Genomic DNA, 20,179 nt, shown 5'->3' on the forward strand with positions numbered 1-20,179 from the left:
GTGCTTTAACCCTGTGCTCCCAGAATTCTTGCCGTATTCTGGTTTCTCCTAACCCTGCTTAGCCGGTTCTCAGTTGCTGCTGCAGCCCTGCCGTTCCTAACCTACTGCTGCCTGTGGATGCGCTCCAGAAAAACCCGGTCCAGTTAAACCCTTTGGGCATGGACGGCCTCTGTCTTTCTGCCTCATCTTTCAAGCCACAGTCCGCAGATCTTTGTCTCCAGCCACGTCTTTAAACTACCGTCCACAGTTCCACAGTTCATTATCTACAACCTCGTCTTTCAATCAACAGTCCACAGTTCTTTGTCTCTAGCCACGTCTTTTATTACTATTCAGTTCCACAGTTCATTATCTACAGTCTCGTCTTTCAAACCACAACCCGCAGTTCTTTGTCTACAACTACGTCTTTTAGTCATCGTCCACAAGCCACAGTTCCCTACTTCAGCCTCATTCTCAAGAACTACAACTTACTGACTCTTAGCACCACCTACGTTCCTCATTTCCCCTTGTCCCATGAGAAGGAACTACATCCAACCCCCTCGTCTTATTCATCTGCAGACAACCACTTCCTTGGGCAAGTCTCAGCTGCTGGATTCTCAAACCTTGCTAGACGTGACAGAAGACTCGCTGAGTGGGGGGTTAAAAACAACCTGTTATTAAACAGTAAGAAAACCAAGGAGGTTGTGATAGACTTTAGGAAATCTAAAAAAATTAGCATCTTTCCGCTGTTTTTGAATGGTGCGGAGGCGGAAAGGGTTACCGATGTGACATTTTTGGGGATTAAGTTCACAGAGGATTTATCATGGTCCTTGCATATCACGTCTGTGGTCGGGAAGGCTCAGTAGCATCTTTTTTTCTTACGAAAGCTCCGAGTAGCAGGTCTGCAGCAATCATCTCTTGTTAACTTTAATCGCTGTGTTATTGAGAGCTTGCTGACCTACGCGATCACGGTGTAGTATGGTAATGCCAAGTGTTCGGATCTTGTTGCCTTGGAAAGAGTGATTAAATCCGCAGAGAGGATCATCGGCCAACCCTTGCCTAGGTTGGCGGATGTACTCACCGCGAGGAATCTGTCAAAGGCAACAAATATGATTGAAGATTGGGGTCATCCCTGTAATGTGTTTTTTCCCTCTTGCCATCGGGGAGACGTTAGAGGTGCTTAAGATGTTGTACCACTATGTTAAGGAATCGCTTCTTCCCTTCTGTGTATATGACATGAACTGTATGTAATGTCCATGTACAGTGACAATAAATTATTCTTATCTAAAAAAAAGGACTGAGGTCTAAAAGATTTGAACGCTGGTCAGAGTATTTCCTTTCCCGTTGACTGAGAGTTCCATTTGTCCTATTCAGGACCAGATAACACCAGTAGAAGGGAACGCCCCTATTCCTCATTTTGACTCTGCCTCGGCCTGTCAAGAACGCAACCACAGCGGCTGTCGGGCCACAAGCCGAGAACAAACTTGTCCGACATCCAACGAGGCCGTACCTAAATACTCAACCAATTCACAAATGTGATCGGTAAGAAATATAAGCTGGTCTGAGGGAAAACCCTGTTGTAGGCCTAACCTGAGCTGTTTCGCCCATGCAACTACAGCCTTGTTAACCCAAACTCCAACTCAAACAGGTGTAAGCATCACCCCTGTTGCTGTATACATGGACTTTAGCATGGCCTCCAGCTTACTCTCCGAGGGGTCTTTAAGCGTAGCTGCACCTGGGACTGGAATAGTCAATTTTAGTGAAAGTTTAGAAACTGAAGACTCCACCGATGGTGATTTAGTTGTCATAGCCTGTGGGAAAAGATATTTAGACAGAAATCGTGTTGTCCCAGAAAAGTGTTTAACTGGATTTAGCCATGCTTCTATTAACTGCTTAGTAAGAGATATGAATAAGAAAAACACACAGTCACCCATAGTCTGCTAGCAATAAAACCTCCTATGTTTCAGTGCAACCTAGCAGCTGGCGTACCGCTCTAATGAGATCATCATAGCTCGGGCTATTAGTGACCTCACTATCTGACCCCTGACCCAATGCTGAGATATCAGATGTGGCACTGAATCGTCAGAATGTGATTATGAGACAAACGATGACCATTCTTAGAAACTGAACTATACATGGACTTTGTAACCCAGCAAAGTTCTAGAAACATCCTGAGCCCACATTGGCTGCTCACACGGTATTACCCGTGAATCAGACTTAGCCGCCTCACGGTCTTTTTGTGCAGTGGACAACTCTGACTGCAAATCAGGCATTCTCTCCGTTATCACAGACAAGCTGCTGTTTCTCATATTGTCATGCAGACAGACAGACAATAATACAGTGAGACAACGTCCGCACAACTCAGTGAAAATAACTGTAGTGTCTATAATACCGTGTGCACCACACTGTGTTATAGAGGAAATCTATGATGGTCACTGTGCCACCTACTAAACACCCCTGCTCCCTCCAGTGGCCGTGTGTTGTAGGACGGACATATTGCTGTAGGAAGAAGCAGGAAGTAGGTGTGTAACATTTGTGTGAACTGACTATACCCTATAGACAACTGACTATACCCTAGATGTAAAACCTATGCACCCCCAAAAGCACTAATAACATATGCTTAATAGCATGTTCTGTCCCTTATAGCCCTGGCCACCATCCCTTATATTTAGGGGAACCGCTGAACTATGGACCACCATGACCTCCCCCAATGCTTAAAGCAGTAATCCGCGCCTAGCTTCTTCCATGCCCCCCCCCCCCCCCCGCATTATATACCAAGCACCGGCTCTGAGTGACGGTGCCCTGCAGAAGCAGCAGCTACCCACCGTGGTCTGTGCGCTTGTGGAAGCTGGAGAGCGGGGTAGATGTGATGGGTGCCCAGCAACGGCAGTGTGATATGTCCACTGCTGGGAGCCACGAGATGTAGCCTGACAGGTGCCCAGCGGCAGCATTATTTGACCTCTGCTGGAAGACGCTTCCCAGTTGTCTAGAGGGGCAGATTGTAGAGGCAAGCGGCAGTGCTGTTTGGAGCTGCGCTGCCGGGTGCCGGGGAGCGGGCAGGTGCGGAGAGACACAGGTGCCCAGTGGCAGTATGTGTCTGACCGCTGGTGGGAGCCGGGAAGCGGGGGAGATTGAGCCAGTAAAGCTATACCTTAGTAAGCAGCTCATGCAAAACACGTTCCCCGCACACGGAGGGGCGGCAGAAGGATCTGACTACCCCACTATCACAGCAACAAGCTGGCCCAATGGAGCGGCATAAGCTGACCGCCCGCTCCTTACCTCAGTGTAATGTGGAGACTCCAACGGGTCTTCTCTCTAAGCTCCGTCCAGCTCCTGCAGCCATGGCTGAATCAGCTACCGCTGATGAAGGTCTATAGCGGGTCTTCTCTGTCTAAGCACCAACAAGCCTTTGCTGCACAATAGCAGCACACACTCCCGGACCCACGCTTCTTAATAAGCTGGGAAGTGTGATTGATGAAAGAAAAAATCTTTCGAAAAATTAATAGTAAACCCAGAAATTACTCCAGGATGCAACCTTCCCTGGTGAAGGACACAAAAAACACTGAGGCATCTTGGGAGTATGGAGGGGAAGGTGGGTTACACATTTAAATATTTAAATGTGCCTATCCCTGCTATCGCAACGTCCATATCCCAAGAGTACACCAGAGCCCCCTAGTGGATGAAAAAGAAATGTGATGTCACTCTGACACTCCCAGATCCTCTCACCTCCCCAGTCATGTCCCTGTATTATTACTATAGATATTCGGGATTTCACTGTGACAATCCCAGATCCCCTCACCTTCCCAGTCATGTCCTTGTATTATTACTATAGATATAAGTGATGTAACTGTGATGTTCCCAGACCCCCTCATCTCCCCAGTCATGTCACTGTATTATTACTGTAGATATAAGTGAAATCATTGTGTCCTTCCAACATCCCCTCACCAGTCATGTCCCTGTATTATTACTATAGATATTCGTGATTTCACTGTGACACTCCCAGATCCCCTCACCTCCCCAGTCATGTCCCTGTATTATTACTATAGATATAAGTGATGTCCCTGTAACACTCCCAGATCCCCTCACCTCCCAAGTCATGTCCCTGTATTATTACTATAGATAAAAGTGATGTCACTGTGACGCTCCCAGAACCCCTCACCTCCCCAGTCATGTCCCTGTATTATTACTATAGCTATATGTGATTTCACTGTGACACTCCCAGACCCCCCTCACATCTCGTCATGTCTGTATTATTAATATAGATATAAGTGATGTCACTGTGACATCACCACCACTCCCAATGAATAATAATAATACCAGGACACAAGCTGCTGTCCCTGTATAATAATACCCATACACAAAAACCTGCTCCCTCTGTATAATACTAATAACAACAGGACACCTCATTCTGCTCTCCCTTTATAGTAATAATAAAATGACACCACAGGCTGCTCCCTCTGCAAAATAATAATAATAATAATAATAAAAGTAATAATAGGACAGAACAGGCTGCTCCCTTCTGTATAATAATAACAACAATAACAACAACAACAGGACACCACAGGCTGCTCCCACTGTATACTGATAATAACAGGACACCACAGCCTGCTTCCCCTGTATAATAATAATGACAGGACACCACATGCAGCTGTCCCTGTATAATAATAATAAGTGGACATCACTAGCTACTCCTTCTTTATAATAATAATAGGACAACAAAGGCTGCTCCTCCTGTATAATAATAATAATAATAATAATAATAACAGGACACCACAGGCTGCTCACCTGTATAATAATAATAATAATAATATTATTAACAACAACAACTGCACACCACAGGCTACTCCCCCTGTATAATAATAAAAATAATGCTTCCCTTGTATTATAATAACAGGACACCACAGGCTGCTCCTCCTGTACAATAATAACTGGATGCCACTGGCTGCTCCCCCTGCATAATAATAATAATAATAATAATAATAGGACACCACTGGCTGCTCCTCCTGTCTATTATGACAGCACAGGATGCTACCCCTGTATACTATGACAACACAGGCTGCTCCTCCTGTATACTATGACAACACAGGCTGCTCCTCCTGTATATTATGACAACACAGGCCGCTCCCCCTGTACAGCACAATGACAAAGGACAGAACACCTGTAATGTCAGGTGTATAGAATTACGGTAACGGCGGGGTCTGCGCCACCTGTATTACGGTAACGGCGGGGTCTGCGCCACCTGTATTACGGTAACACCGGGGTCTGCGCCACCTGTATTACGGTAACGGCGGGGTCTGCGCCACCTGTATTACGGTAACGGCGGGGTCTGCGCCACCTGTATTACGGTAACGGCGGGGTCTGCACCACCTGTATTACGGTAACGGCGGGGTCTGCGCCACCTGTATTACGGTAACGGCGGGGTCTGCGCCACCTGTATTACGGTAATAGGACACTAGAGTGTCAGCCACCTGTACAGGGATAATGCAGCACCAGAGGCTGCTCCAGCTGCACTATAACAAGGCACCAGAGGCTGCTCCCCCTGTAGTACAGAACCTGACACCAGAGCTGCTCAGCCTATAGAATAATAATAATAATAATAATATCATTACCTACTGCCAGACACAGCAATGGCTGCTCTCTGCTCCTGCTGCCTTGTGGGAATGATAGAAGGAAGGCGGAGCTCAGACCAGGGAAAATGGCCGCCGCTTCTGACGTCACTACACTGCCAGGGAACCTATTGCTGCTGCCGGACTGGTCTACAAGAAAATGGCCGCCGGCCTCCTGCACTGAGTACATGTATTGTAATACTCATTGCAAAGGGCGGGGCTATGGGCGGGGTGTAGTAGGGGAGGGGCCAGTAACTAGAAAGCCGCCTTTGCCAATCATGCCCTACTTCCTGCCTGTGCGTTCCAACTTACTTCCGTACTGTGCGTTCCACATACAGGAAGTGAGTTTTCATCGACTGCTGCAGCCTCCCAGTGTCCGTGGAGATCAGGTAATGGCGTCTTACTATACAGGGGGAGCAGCATGTGGTGTCCTATTATTATTATTACACAGGAGGAGCAGCCTGTGGTGTCCTGTTATTATTACTATACAGGGGGAGCAGCCTGTGGTGTCCTGTTATTATTATTATTATACGGAGGGAGCAACCTGTGGTGTCCTGTTATTGTTATTATACAGGAGGAGCAGCCTGTGGTGTCCAGTTATTATTATTATTATTATTATTATTATTATACAGGACGAGCAGCCTGTGGTGTTCTGTTATTATTATTATACAGGAGGAGCAGCCTGTGGTGTCCTGTTATTATTATTATACAGGACGAGCAGCCTGTGGTGTTCTGTTATTATTATTATACAGGGGGAGCAGACTGTGGTGTCCTGTTGGTAGATGCTAAAATCAAGTGGGCTAAGTGACCTTTTCCGTCTGGGGGAGGAGTCACGACACAAGGGGGAGGAGCTTGGCCAGCGGGATAGTATTACATTTAGTAATCAGGTGGCGAGCGAAGCGAGCCCGAAGTGTGGCGAGCGTTCTTTTAGGGTACCCTGTTCGGCCGTAGCTCCTCCCCCTGGTGATGTGTCTAGGTACGTCACAAGTCCCCTTCTGCCACTCCGATATAGACTCAACCGTGTCCTGTTGTTGTTGTTGTTGTTGTTGTTGTTATTATACAGGGGGAGCAGCCTGTAGTGTCCTGTTATTTTTATTATACAGGTGGAGCAGCCTGTTGTGTCCTGTTATTATGCAGGGGGAGCAGCCAGTGGTGTCCATGCGGTTAGTATTATTATTATTATTATTATTATACAGCTGGATCATCCTGTGGTGTCCTGTTATTTTTATACAGGAAAAGCAGCCTTTGGTGTCCTGTTATTTTTATTATTATACAGGGGGAGCAGCCTGTGGTGTCCTTTTTATTATTATTATTATTATTATTATACTGGGGGAGTAGCCTGTAGTGTCATGTTATTATTATACAGGGGGAGAATCCTGTGGTGTCTTGTTGTTGTTGTTGTTATTATTATTATTTTCTGCTGCGGTGTACACTGGGCTCCACAAGTATAGACATAGGGGTGTAGAGTAGGATCTTGATCCGATGCACCAACAGGCTGAAAAGCTTTGACTGTTCCCAGAATGCACAGCGCCGCCTCCTGCCTCTCTGCACAGGAGCTCAGTTTTGTAGTTGCTTCTGCAGATAGCAGGCACGTTACAGGGGGGCTGCTCAAGGCAGCCCAAAGAAGAGCTTTTTTGAAGAAAAAGTGAAGACTACAAGGGCAGCAGCAGTGTGGATATACATCAGGAATTCTGTGAAAACCCGGGTACGAAGTTTGTTCCTCAAAAGAAGATGCTGGCTCGCTATTCCCTCGCGCCAGAGCTGTCTAAGAATTGGGAAACGCCTCCTCCAGTAGACTCACATGTGGCTAGGATGGTGGTTTCCTCAGCTCTACCTGTCACTACTGTCACGTCTCTAAAGGAGCCTACGGATAAACGTGTGGAGGGTTGTCTGAAGATTATTTACTCCCTCATGGGTGCTGCACAAAGGCCCACTATTGCAGCAACATGGGCTGCAGAGGCTATTGAAGCATGGGCCTTGGAGTTAGATGCTGAAATCTCCTCTGACCATGCTAGACAATGCTTGTCATATATTGTCACAGCTTCTCGATATATCAAAGAGGCGGCTTCTGATGCCGGTATCCTAGCAGCCAAGGCCTCTACTACATCAGTCATGGCTCGCCGGATTTTGTGGCTGAGATCCTGGTCTGTGGATCTGGACTCTAGAAAAACCCTGGAGGTACTGCCTTTTAAGGGAGATATTCTGTTTGGGGAGGACTTAAATAAGATTGTGGCTGACTTGGCTACTGCCAAAACCGTCTGTCTGCCAAGTACCGCTCCTTCTTCTGTCTCGAAGTCTAAGGGTACTTACTTTTGCCCATTTCATCCTTCAGGTAAAGCAAAAGGTCAGGCGTACAACAAGCAGGCCCGCACTTCCAAACCTGGTAAGCCAAAGCCCAAAAGAGCCTGGGCGGCCCGTCAGCCAGCTTCCAAGACTGATAAGCCTGCCGCGTGATGCTCCCCCTGGGGGATCCCAGGGTGGGGGGCCGGCTTATAGGCTATACCCAGGAATGGTTGAAGACCACTTCAGATGCCTGGGTACGGGAAGTCGTCACTCGAGGTTACGCCATAGCCTTCAAAAACCGACCCCCTCATCGATTTTGCTGGACAGACATCCCGTTGGACCAGACAAAGGCATACACTCTACATTGGGTGGTACAGACCCTCCTGGATACAGGAGTCGTAGTACAGGTGCCTCTTGTGCAGAGGTGCCGGGGATACTATTCTCCGCTGTTTCTAGTCCCGAAACCGAATGGGTCCTCCCGGCCCATTCTCAACCTCAAGGCATTGAACAGGTTTGTGACGGTTTCCAAGTTCCGTATGGAAACCCTTCGCTCTATAGTTCTGGCCTTGGAACCTGGGGGCTACATGATCTCCCTGGATAAACAGGATGCTTACCTGCATATTCCTATAGCAGCATCACATCAGCAATTCCTGAGGTTTGTGATTGGCAACCTCCATTACCAGTTTCGGGCGTTACCTTTTGGTTTAACAACGGCTCCGCAAGTCTTCACCAAAGTTATGGCGGTAATGACGGTGGTACTCCGACGTCAAGGGGTCAGGATACTGCCGTATCTGGACGACTTGTTAATCCTGGCAAATTCCCAAGAAATTACCCTATGTCATCTGGATATGACTGTCCAGTTTCTAAAAGCCCATGGGTGGCTCATCAACTGGAAGAAATCCTCCCTGGTCCCTGCTCAGAGCATGGTGCACCTGGGAGCGCTATTGGACACTCACAACCAGCGGTTGTTCTTATCTCAGGAGAAAGTCCTGAAACTTCAGGACAGGATTCGTTGCTTCCTTTCTCGTCCGCAAGTGTCGATACATTCGGCGATGCAGGTGCTGGGCCTCATGGTATCAGCATTTGACATGGTGGAGTATGCTCAATTCCATTCTCACGTCCTCCAGAAGCTGATTCTAGCCAAGTGGGACGGCCTGCCTCACTGGATCAGGTCTCACATGATCTCATTGACTCCGGAGGTCCGTCTGTTGCTGCTATGGTGGCTCCAAGACCAAAAATTGTGCTGGGGAAGTCCATTCTCGATCTCCAACTGGGTCTTGTTGACGACAGATGCCAGGCTAAGGGGTTGGGGCGCGGTACTGGAGCAACACTCCCTTCAGGGTCGGTGGACCAAGGAGGAATCTCTCCTCTCGATCAACATTCTGGAATTGCGGGCGGTCTTCAATGCATTGAGCCTGGCCCAGCATTTAATTCAGAACCGTCCTGTTCAAGTTCAGTCAGACAACGCCACCACAGTGGCTTACATAAATCATCAAGGCGGCACTCGAAGCCGCTTGGCAATGAAGGAAGTCTCACGGATTCTACATTGGGCAGAACGGCCATATACCGGCCATATCTGCAATATTCATTCCGGGGGTCCTGAATTGGGAAGCAGACTTTCTCAGTCGTCAGGACGTACATGCCGGCGAGTGGGGTCTCCATCCAGAAGTGTTTCAACTACTAGTGGAAAAGTGGGGCCTTCCAGACGTGGATCTGATGGCGTCTCGACACAATCACAAGGTTCCGGTCTTCGGAGCAAGGACAAGGGATCCTAAAGCAGCATTCGTGGATGCGCTGGCGGTGCCGTGGAGGTTTCGGCTGCTGTACGCGTTCCCTCCGATGTCACTCCTGCCCAGGGTAATTCGGAAGTTCAAGCAAGAAAGAGGAATTCTGCTTCTCATAGCTCCAGCGTGGTCCAGATGGCACTGGTTCTCAGACCTGCAGGGCTTATCGTCAGAGCGTCCAATTCTACTTCCACAACACCCAGATCTCCTCGTTCAGGGCCCCTGTGTCTACCAGGACCTAGCCCGGCTGTCTTTGACGGCGTGGCTCTTGAAGCTTCCGTCTTAAGGGCTAAAGGGTTTTCTGAGGCAATCATTCAAACTATGTTGCAGGCCCGGAAACCGGCTTCGGCTCGGTTTACTATAGAGTCTGGCATTATTACTTTGTTTGGTGCACTTCTAATGATTATGACGCTTCCAAATTTAGTATAGCCAAGTTGTTGGCTTTTTTTCAGCAGGGCCTGGACTTAGGCCTGCGCCTGGCCTCCCTCGAGGTTCAAATTTCTGCCTTGTCGGTGTGGTTTTAGAGAAAAATTGCAACTTTACCCTATGTGCATACCTTTACTCAGGGTGTGTTGCGTATCCAACCTCCCTACGTCCCGCCTGTGGCTCCTTGGGACTTGTCAGTGGTTTTGGAGGCGCTACAGGAGTCTCCTTTTGAACCTCTTGGTTCAGCTGATCTTAAGGGGCTTTCCCTTAAGGTGGTGTTTCTGCTGGCTATTGCTTCAGCTATAAGAGTGTCTGATTTGGGTGCCCTGTCTTGTAGTTCCCCATAACTGATATTTCACCGTGATCGGGCGGTTCTTAGGACTCGTCCCGGATATTTACCTAAGGTGTTTTCTTCGTTCCACCTTAACCAAGAGATTGTGGTTCCGGCACGGGTTTCTCCTGATCTGTCTCCCAAATAGCGGTCTTTGGATGTGGTATGGGCTCTCCGTATCTATGTGAAGTGAACTGCTTCTATTAGGAAATCTGATGTTCTTTTTGTGCTGTTTGGATTTCACAAACAGGGCTGGCCTGCTCACAAGCAAACTTTGGCCAGATGGATTAGAATGGTGATTGCACATGCTTATGTGAAGGCTGGTCTGTCAGCTCCTGCTCATATTACGGCCCATTCTACTCGGTCTGTTGGACCTTCTTGGGTGGCCCGCCGTGGTGCGACCCTTGAACAATTGTGCAAGGCGGCTACGTGGTCCTCAGTGAACACGTTCAGGGTTCTTGTGCCCGCTACAGTGCGTCCCCTCCCATAAGGAACTGCTTTAGGACATCCCCTATGTCTATCCTTGTGGAGCCCAGTGTATCCCGCAGCAGAAAACGAGTTTGGTGTATGTGGCTACTAACCTTTGTCGTCTCTTTTCCTGCTACTGCATTGGGCTGGTTAACTAAAAACTGGGCTCCTGTGCAGGGAGGCGGAGTTATAGAGAGGCAGCGCTGTGCATTCTGGGAACAGTCAAATCTTTTCAGCCTGTTGGTGCCTCGGATCAAGATCCTACTCTACACCCCTATGTCTATCTTTGTGGAGCCCAGTGTACCTCGCAGAAAGAGTTTTAACAAAGGTAAGTTCTTACCATAAAACTCGTTATTATTATACAGGGGGAGTAGCCTGTAGTGTCATGTTGTTGTTATTATAATACAGCGGGAGAAACCTGTGGTGTCCTGTTGTTGTTGTTATTATTATTATTATTATTATTATTATTATTATTATAATACAGGGGGAGCAGCCTGTAGTGTCCTGTTATTATTCAGGGGGAGTAGCCTGTGGTGTCCTTTTATTATTATTATTATTATTATTATATTATTATTAATAATAATAATAATAATATTATTATACAGGGGAAGCAGCATCATTATTATTATTATTATTATTATTATTATACAGGAGGAGGAGCCTGTGGTGTCGTGTTATTATTATTATTATTATTATTATTATTATTATTTTCTCTTATGTCCTAGAGGATGCTGGGGACTCCAAAAGGACCATGGGGTATAGACGGATCCGCAGGAGCTTGAGCACACTATAAAGACTTAAACTGGGTGTGAACTGGCTCCTCCCTCTATGCCCCTCCTCCAGACCTCAGTTAGATTCTGTGCCCAGGAGAGACTGGACACACACTAGGGGAGCTCTACTGAGTTTCTCTGGAAAAAGACTTTTGTTAGGCTTTTTTATTTTCAGGGAGACCTGCTGGCTACAGGCTACCTGCAGCGTGGGAGTGAGGGGAGAGAAGTCAGACCTACTTCTTCTTAGTTCAAGGGCTCTGCTTCTTAGGCTACTGGACACCATTAGCTCCAGAGGGTTCGATCACTTGGTGCGCCTAGCTGCTTGTTCCCGGAGCCGCGCCGTCACCCTCACAGAAGCCAGAAGAAAGAAGCCGGGTGAGTATTAGAAGAACAGAAGACTTCAGTGACGGCAGAAGACTTCAGTAACGGAGGTAACAGGTCGCGCTGCGCTCCGTGCTCCCACACACCAACGCACTCACAGGGTGCAGGGCGCTGGGGGGGGGGGGGGGGCGCCCTGGGCAGCAAGTTACTGAGGCTCTTTTTTAGGCTGGCTTAAGATGTTCTTCGGTTTCGGGCACCGTGTCCGCTACCCCCGCCAGCATATCGCATCGGTCCCGCTGCGCGCCATTGCTCCCAAACACCAATGGCTGGTATCGGGTGCAGGGCGCGGGGGGGGGGGGGGGGGGGGGCGGCCCTGGGCAGTATGTTTTACTTCCAGAGCACATATACAGTGGGTAGCCACTGTATATGGTCCCCTGCCTGCATATTACGGTTATAATATAACGGGCAACCGCGCGCCGATAAGGGGCGTGGCTTAGCCCTCACAGCTAGATACAGCGCCATTTTTCCTCAATGTCCCCGCCAACACATGTGTATAGCACAAACAAGGGGGCACATACTGTTAGTGTTATGTAGGAATGTATAACACTATTTGATTTGGAAATGGGCATGTACTCATGGTTGTGTATACTCTGTGTGTTCCCTGTCAGATATACACTTGTGTCGACATGTGTGAATGTTCTGTCACAAACGCCTCTGGGGTTCATTGTCGGCATCGTCGACGCCTGTTTGGTGCTTGTTACTGTAGATACTGAGTCAACAGATCGGTTGTGCTATACTTGTTCATAGTAACACGGTATGGGAGACACAGTAGTAGGTGGGTGACCCTGTCGGCACCAACTGTTATTACTGGGTGTAAATTGACATGCTGTAACTAACTTATACCTGTATGTATGTATGTATATATATATATGTATTTAATATGATTCGCTTCCATGAGCCTGTAGCTCGAGCACAGACATGGTAGTATTTGTGGGGGAATGTTGTTAAAATGATAAATGTATACTTCCCTCTGACCCCTCGGGGTCGTAAGAATGTTATTTTGCCTGGTTACTACTCCCTGCTGTCGACGATTGCTAGGTTTTCTGTCGACTATAAGGTTTCCTGTCAGATCCACAACTGGGGCATTCAGTACATGGTCATACACATTCAGAACACATTAATGTCATTTGGGTCCCGAAGGTTCCGGACAATCCGCTTATATGTATCTTATATGTGTCACGATCCGGGTACTGAGACTCCATTTTCCCTTCTGGATGCACGTCATCCATCTGCCTCTGCTGTCACTCCTGTCCCTGTGGCGTCTGGGCGCATGAAGTACTGCTGTTGCGGCCTCCGCCGCCATTACTACATGTTTCACAGTACTTAATTCCCCTTCTGTGTGTGTTCATGGGGGCAGCCATGTTAGACTCCAGTCACATGACATTATTCCTCCTATCCACAGTGCTGACAATGCTGGAGCCTTGTCATAATTGTCAGACCAATCCCTGCTATGCAGCAGGTATAAATATCCTGTCCCGGCTCCCAAAAGATGGTCAGTGCTTCAATTGTCTTCAGTGTTTCCAACCTGCAAGCTTCACTACAGACTCTCTCCTGCGATTCCATTCTGCAGTTCAGCCTGACTTCCCTGGTGATTACACTCTGCAGTGTAACCTGACTCTCCAGTGATTAACCCTCTATAGTCTACTCTGTTTCCTGCATTTGAACTTTGGCTTTTCAGTAACCATCCTTCATTCCTCAGTTACCAGCGCACTCCAGCTTCTTTCCTCATTTACCTACAAACCCCAGTTTCGTTTCTCATCTTCCAGCGAACCCTAGCTTCATTTATTGTTTACAGAACTTTCCTCCATATTCCAGGTTCCTGGTCTTAACCAGTTGTGCACCTAATTATCACTTGTGACTTTCTATTATTCTTTTGCACGTTATTTGACTTTTTATTTAATAAAAGCACTTAAGGCAATTCCAGTTGTCGTGGTCACGCCCTCGGGCATTCATTGCTACTGTCAATACGCATTTCCAGGAGTCCCATAGCTCCTCCTAAATTCTAGTACCCGTCAGTTCCTACAACTGAGGCTCCCAGTCACGGTCATCAGCCCTCAGTTGTGACAATATGTATCTATAGGTGGGATATGTGTGTATATGTGTATTACATCATGTGTATTCATCTTATGATTTATAATGAATGCTGCAGTAATTGTATTCTTTCTCATGTGCTGGTCGCTCTGTTGATAAAGCTCTAGGTCGACAATGACGAGTGGGTCTCCTGTCCTCTCAAGGAGTCCGAATGTTTATTCTTTTCCCGTGGCGGATAGAATACTGTGAAAGTCAACTCCTGGTCGACACGGCGTCCTGCCACGAAGGATCGTATACAGGAAGCTAAGTGATATTTTATTTCTATTCTTTGGACTTATTTGCATTACATGCACAGGAGGGAGTGTTTATATTCAGAAGGACATCCGATAGAATTATCCTGCAGAGATAGGGGATTTTCCTTATGTTGGGTCTTCTCTGTACATCGCGGCAGGCTGCAGTGTGTATACAGGAGGTGGCCGGGGAAAGGCAGAGGCTAACTCCGAGAGATACTGGAGTTTTTTCCCTGGGACGGTGTGCCGCTGTTTGGGGAGGCCTCAGTTCAGTCAGTCTCGGCGGATACTGCTGATAAATCTAATTTGGTGAGTTAGATTCCCTCACAACGGTTGGTGACGCATTCTGTTGTGGGATGCAGTCCCTTTAACTAGTTCGATACCGTTATTTTTTCCTTTTCTGTGCAGACAGTGGAGGGTGAAAGGTAAGTGTTCTGCAGCCTTGGTAGGTTCGCAGAAGCGGATGTTGTGTTCTGTTTCTCAAACATCCACCACATGGGCTGAGTCTACCCGCCTGGACCCCACTCCGGTGGGGACTCGTCTACTACTTTTCAGTTAGTCCGGGAATAGACCAGAACCCATGAGTTACTTGTAGAATCCAGAAGGGGACTGTCTATAGTTACAGTTGTTTTCCCTCACTGTTTTCCTAATAGATCTTACCGTTTCCCCTCTGGAAGGGGAGATAATACGCGACGCCATATCAGAGGTGCGTCAGGTTCAGGGCCTTGTCCTCCTGTCCCGGTTTAAAAAAAAAAGTTTACATGCGTCGTTCTACGCATTCAGATTACCTGGAACGATAGCCAGGATGGTCTTTGCCATTTCACTGGAGTGATGCTAGTGTGATGGTTTTCTTTAAATAGTAAGATCCATTGTTATTCTGTAATGAGATGTTCATCTGATTGAGGCGAGGTCAAGTAACGAGTGGTGCAAATCGTTATTTCTCTCTGTCTGTTCTTCAACACAGGGAAGGGCTGATGTTCCCAACGACGCAGATGTTGGAGGTGGTATCAGAGTAGATACTGAACGGTTGAGGTTCTGTGCTTTCCTGTGGTAAGAGGTCTGAGGACTCTAGTCGGATCAGATTTGCAGTACCAATCCATCTGTTGTTCCATTGATGAAGAAGTTGGGTGCGGCCTAAGAGGCCTTTTTCGGTGAGAAGGTCAAATGCCAGAGTGGTTTTCACGGGACCTGTTGGGAATGTGGTCCGGGGGTCACCGGCACATGCATCGGAATATAATTCTAATGGCCAGGATATCACTCCTGTAAGGTCCCTCAGTTCTCACTTCCTAGAGGGATGAAGCTTCGGGATTCACGATTAGGTCCTGGTGTACATGTGTGCGGATCTCCGAGGCTGGGGAGCAGTCCTTGCATGGGAAATATTTTCAGAGGAAAAGGTCAAGCTGAAAAGCTTGTCTACAATAAGCTTTCTTGAAGTAAGCGCTATTTTCAACTAACATATTCTTTGTGAGCTGCCGGTGTTAATTCTGTCAGACGACTTGGCAGCAGTGGTTAAGTGAGCCGCTAGGGCGGAACAAGAAGCGAAGCTACAGTGGCAGAAGCTGAAGTAGTTTTCTGCTGGGTGGTAAGACTGGTAACCGTTTTATTTGCTCTCTTGGTTCCGGACGTAAACGACGGAGAAATAGATTTCCTCTGCGGACGCGCTCTCCATCCGGGAGAAATCGTGTCGTCATAGAGACGTTTTAATGAAGTGACAAGTCTTTGAGGAGGGCCTCAATTGGGCATGTTGTCGTCTCGCCTCAACGAGAGACCACAGGAATATGGTTCCAGGTCAAGGGACACTCAAGCTATAGCAGTGGACGGCCTCGTGACACCTTGGGGGTTTTCAGTCAGTTTATGTGTCCGCTCCGCTTTCACTCTGCTGAAGGTGATTAACGTAAGAAGAACAGAGGTTCCGGCGATACCCATTGTTCCGGTATAGCCAAGGAGGGCTTGGTATCCAGTTCTTCAAGATTTATTCATAGAAAATCCCTGTCCTCTTTCTCTACGGGAGGAAACTGTTACAGCAAGATCCGATTGTGTATTAGGACTTATCACAGCTGCGTTTGACGGAGTAGCGGTTGAACGCAATATCCTAGTCCGATCGGGTTTTCCCAGTGAGGTCATTTCCACACTTCTTCAGACTAATAAAGAAGTAACGGCGAAGCCTTAACACCGTGTTTGGCGTGAATATGTGTCTTGGTGTAAATCTAAGAAGCTTCCTACGGCAGACTTTCAGCTGAGTCATTCTTCTCCGTTCTTTGCAAGCAGGTGTGGATGCAGGCCTACAATTAGGCTCCATTTCATGATAATTTTGGCCTTGTAAATTTTCTTAATAAAAAAAAAAAGAATTGGCCTCTTTTCCGGAAGTTCAGACTTTCGTGAAAGGAGTACCGCACATCCAACCTCCATTTGTGCCCCATCGGCACAATGGGCTTTTGACGTGGTGTTGCGTTTATTGTGTCTCACTGATTGGAACCTTTATTAAAGGTTGTGTTAAAAATTTTCTCTTGGAGAGTGGTCATGCTTTTGCTTTTTAGGCGTCCGCAAGGCGGTTGTCGGAAGTAGCGGCTTTGTCTCACAAGAGCCCCTGTTTGGTCTTCCAAGTGGATAGAATTGAGAACTCAGATTGTAGTTATGCCGAAAGGGTTTTGGGGTTTTTCAAAAACCTGCCTTTTTTCTATGCCGGTGGTAACTTCAGCATTGGCTGATTCAATCTTTCTCGATATAGTCAGGGCTGTGAAGATTTATGTCGCCATTTGGGCTCAGTTTGGGGAAACAAAGGCTCTGTTTGTCCGGTATACTCCCAGCGTGCTTGGGGCGCCTGTGTCTCTGCAGTCTGTTTCCTGCTGGATCTGTGATACGATTCGGTGTGCTAGTTCTACGGCTGGATTGCCGTTACCGAAGTCGGGGGAGAACCTTTCTACTAGGAAGATGGGTTATTTTTGGGCGGTTGCCCGAGTTGTCTAGGCGGGTTAGCTTTGCCGAGCAGTTACTTGGTCGGGTTTCAAACACCTTTGCTAAGCTCTACAAGTTTGATACCCTGGATGATGAGGACCTCATGTTTGCTCAATCGGTGCTGCAGAGTCGTCCGCACTCTCCCGCCTGTTATGGAGCTTTGGTATTGACCCTATGGTCCTTTTGGAGTCCCCAGCATCCTCTAGGACAGGCTTTTTCAACTAGTGTGCTGCGACCAGTTGCAAGGTGTGCCGCGGAGCCAGAGCAGCTTCCTGCACCTTCAGAGTGAACTGTTGGCCTGGGCTCTTCTTAGAGGATCAGTCGTGCTCCGGCCGTGACATATGCCTTGAAGACGTGGTGGTGTGATATCATAGGTCACAGCCGCCGCTTCTCACCACCCAGCCAGCCCACACACCGGCACACACATCTTCCAGTTCCTGCCTGCATACACAGCTTTCCTTACCCACCCACATCCACACCTGCCCGACCGCCCGCTGCTCAGTGTTCGCAGCACTCCACTATGAACAACCTCCGCCACTGAGGGACAGGTGACCGGTAGGGGCTAATATTTGTTATTATTATTTTTTCTCGTGTGGGGAACAAAATTATTTATGTGGGGAGAATAAAGATTTATGGGGGAAACAATGTGAATAATTCATGTGGAGAGTAATAGGATTTATGTAGGGAGCAATAGGATTTATGTAGGGAGCAATATGATTGTTTTTTCTGTGTAGGCCAATGTTTGTGTTTTCTGTTTTTTTCTGTGGGGAACTGATGGTATGCCTTGGCAGTTTTAAAATATTGTTCGGTGTGCCGCGAGTAAAAAAAGGTTGAAAATCACTGCTCTAGGACGTAAGAGAAAATAGGATTTTAATACCTACCGGTAAATCCTTTTCTCCTAGTCCGTAGAGGATGCTGGGCGCCCGTCCCAGTGCGTACGGTGTCTGCTGCTATTGTTTTTGGTGGCACTTTGTGGTGTTTCTTCTCTGTCAGGCTGACGTTGTTCATGCCATGGCATGTGATTTCTTATTGTTGGTTGGCTAACACACAGGTTGTGTTGCATATTCTCTCAGCATATGGCGGTATGGTTTTCATACCGTGGGCTGGTGTTCTGTAGAAGGCCAGGTCTTGCGGTATGTTCGTGGTGTGAGCTGGTATAACACTCACTGTGTTTAAATTATAAATGATTTCCTCAAAATGTCCGTCTCTCCTGGGCACAGTTTTCTAACTGAGGCCTGGAGGAGGGGCATAGAGGGAGGAGCCAGTTCACACCCAGTTTAAGTCTTTATAGTGTCTTCATAGTGTGCCCAAGCTCCTGCGGATCCGTCTATACCCCATAGTCCTTTTGGAGTCCCCAGCATCCTCTACGGACTAGGGGAAAAGGATTTACCGGTAGGTTTTAAAATCCTATTATTATTATTATTATTATTATTATTATACAGGGGGAGCAGCCTGTGGTGTACTGTTGTTGTTGTTGTTGTTGTTAATAATAATAATTATAATATTATTATTATTATTATTATACAGGAAGAGCAGCCTGTGGTATCCTGTTAATAATAATAATAATAATAATAACAGGACACCACAGGCTGCTCTACCTGTATAATAATAACAACAACAGTACACCACAGGCTGCTCCCCCTGTATAATAATAATAATAATAATAATAATAATAATAATAACAGGACACCACAGGCTGCTCCCCCTGTATAATAATATTATTATTATTATTATTATTATTATTATTATACAGGGGGAGCAGCCTGTGGTGTCCGGTTTTTATGCAGGGGGAGCAGCCTGTGGTGTCCTGTTTATTATTATACAGGAGGAGCAGCATGTGGTGTCCTGTTATTATACAGGAGGAGCAGCCTGTGGTGTCCTGTTATTTTTATTAGTATACAGGGAGAGTAGCCTGTGGTGTCCTTTTATTATTATTATTATTATTATTATTATTATTCAGGGGGAGCAGCCTGTGGTGTCCGGTTATTATGCAGGGGGAGCAGCCTGTGGTGTCCTGTTGTTGTTGTTGTTGTTGTTGTTGTTATTATTATTAGACAGCGGGAGCATCCTGTGGTGTCCTGTTATTATACAGGAGGAGCAGCATCTGGTGTCCTGTTATTATTATACAGGAGGAGCAGCCTGTGGTGTCCTGTTATTTTTCTTAGTATACAGGCGTAGAAGCCTGTGGTGTCCATTTATTATTATTATTATTATTATTATTATTATTATTTTTATACAGGGGGAGCATCCTGTTCTGTCCTGTTGTTGTTGTTATTATTATTATACAGGGGAGTAGCCTGTAGTGTCATGTTGTTGTTGTTGTTGTTGTTGTTGTTATTATTATACAGAAGGAGCAGCCAGTGGTGTCCTGTTGTTGTTGTTGTTGTTATTGTTATTATACAGGGGGAGCAGCCTGTAGTGTCCTGTTTTTATTATTCATGGGGAGCAGCCTGTGGTGTCCTTTATTATTATTATAATTATACAGGGGGAGCAGCCTGTGGTGTCTTGTTGCTGTTGTTGTTGTTGTTGTTGTTGTTGTTGTTATTATTATTATACAGGGAGAGCAGCCTGTGGTGTCCTGTTGTTGTTGTTGTTATTATTATTCAGGGGGAGCAGCCTGTAGTATCCTGTTATTATTATTCAGGGGGAGTAGCCTGTGGTTTCTTATTATTATTATTATTATTATTATTATTATTATTATAATAATAATAATAATAATAATAATAATAATAATACAGGGGAGCAGCCTGTGGTGTTCTGTTGTTGTTGTTATAATAATAATAATAATAATAATACAGGGGGAGCGGACTGTGGTGTCCTGTTGTTGTTGTTGTTGTTATTATTATTATTATTATTTAGAGGGAGCAGCCTGTGGTGT

General features: G+C 46.7%; 1 protein-coding gene across 1 annotated transcript in view; it reads left to right on the forward strand.

Annotated features, from left to right (window-relative positions):
- Window positions 1-5,895: 5,895 nt before the first annotated feature.
- Window positions 5,896-20,179, forward strand: part of LOC134984783 (zinc finger protein ZFP2-like) — a 72,214-nt gene continuing 57,930 nt past the window's right edge. The window contains exon 1 of the mRNA XM_063950276.1: window positions 5,896-5,971. The gene's annotated coding sequence lies outside the window, so the exon portion shown is untranslated. The remainder of the gene's footprint in view (window positions 5,972-20,179) is intronic.

This window comes from Pseudophryne corroboree, assembly GCF_028390025.1.
Source record: "Pseudophryne corroboree isolate aPseCor3 chromosome 3 unlocalized genomic scaffold, aPseCor3.hap2 SUPER_3_unloc_8, whole genome shotgun sequence".
NCBI lineage: Eukaryota > Metazoa > Chordata > Amphibia > Anura > Myobatrachidae > Pseudophryne > Pseudophryne corroboree.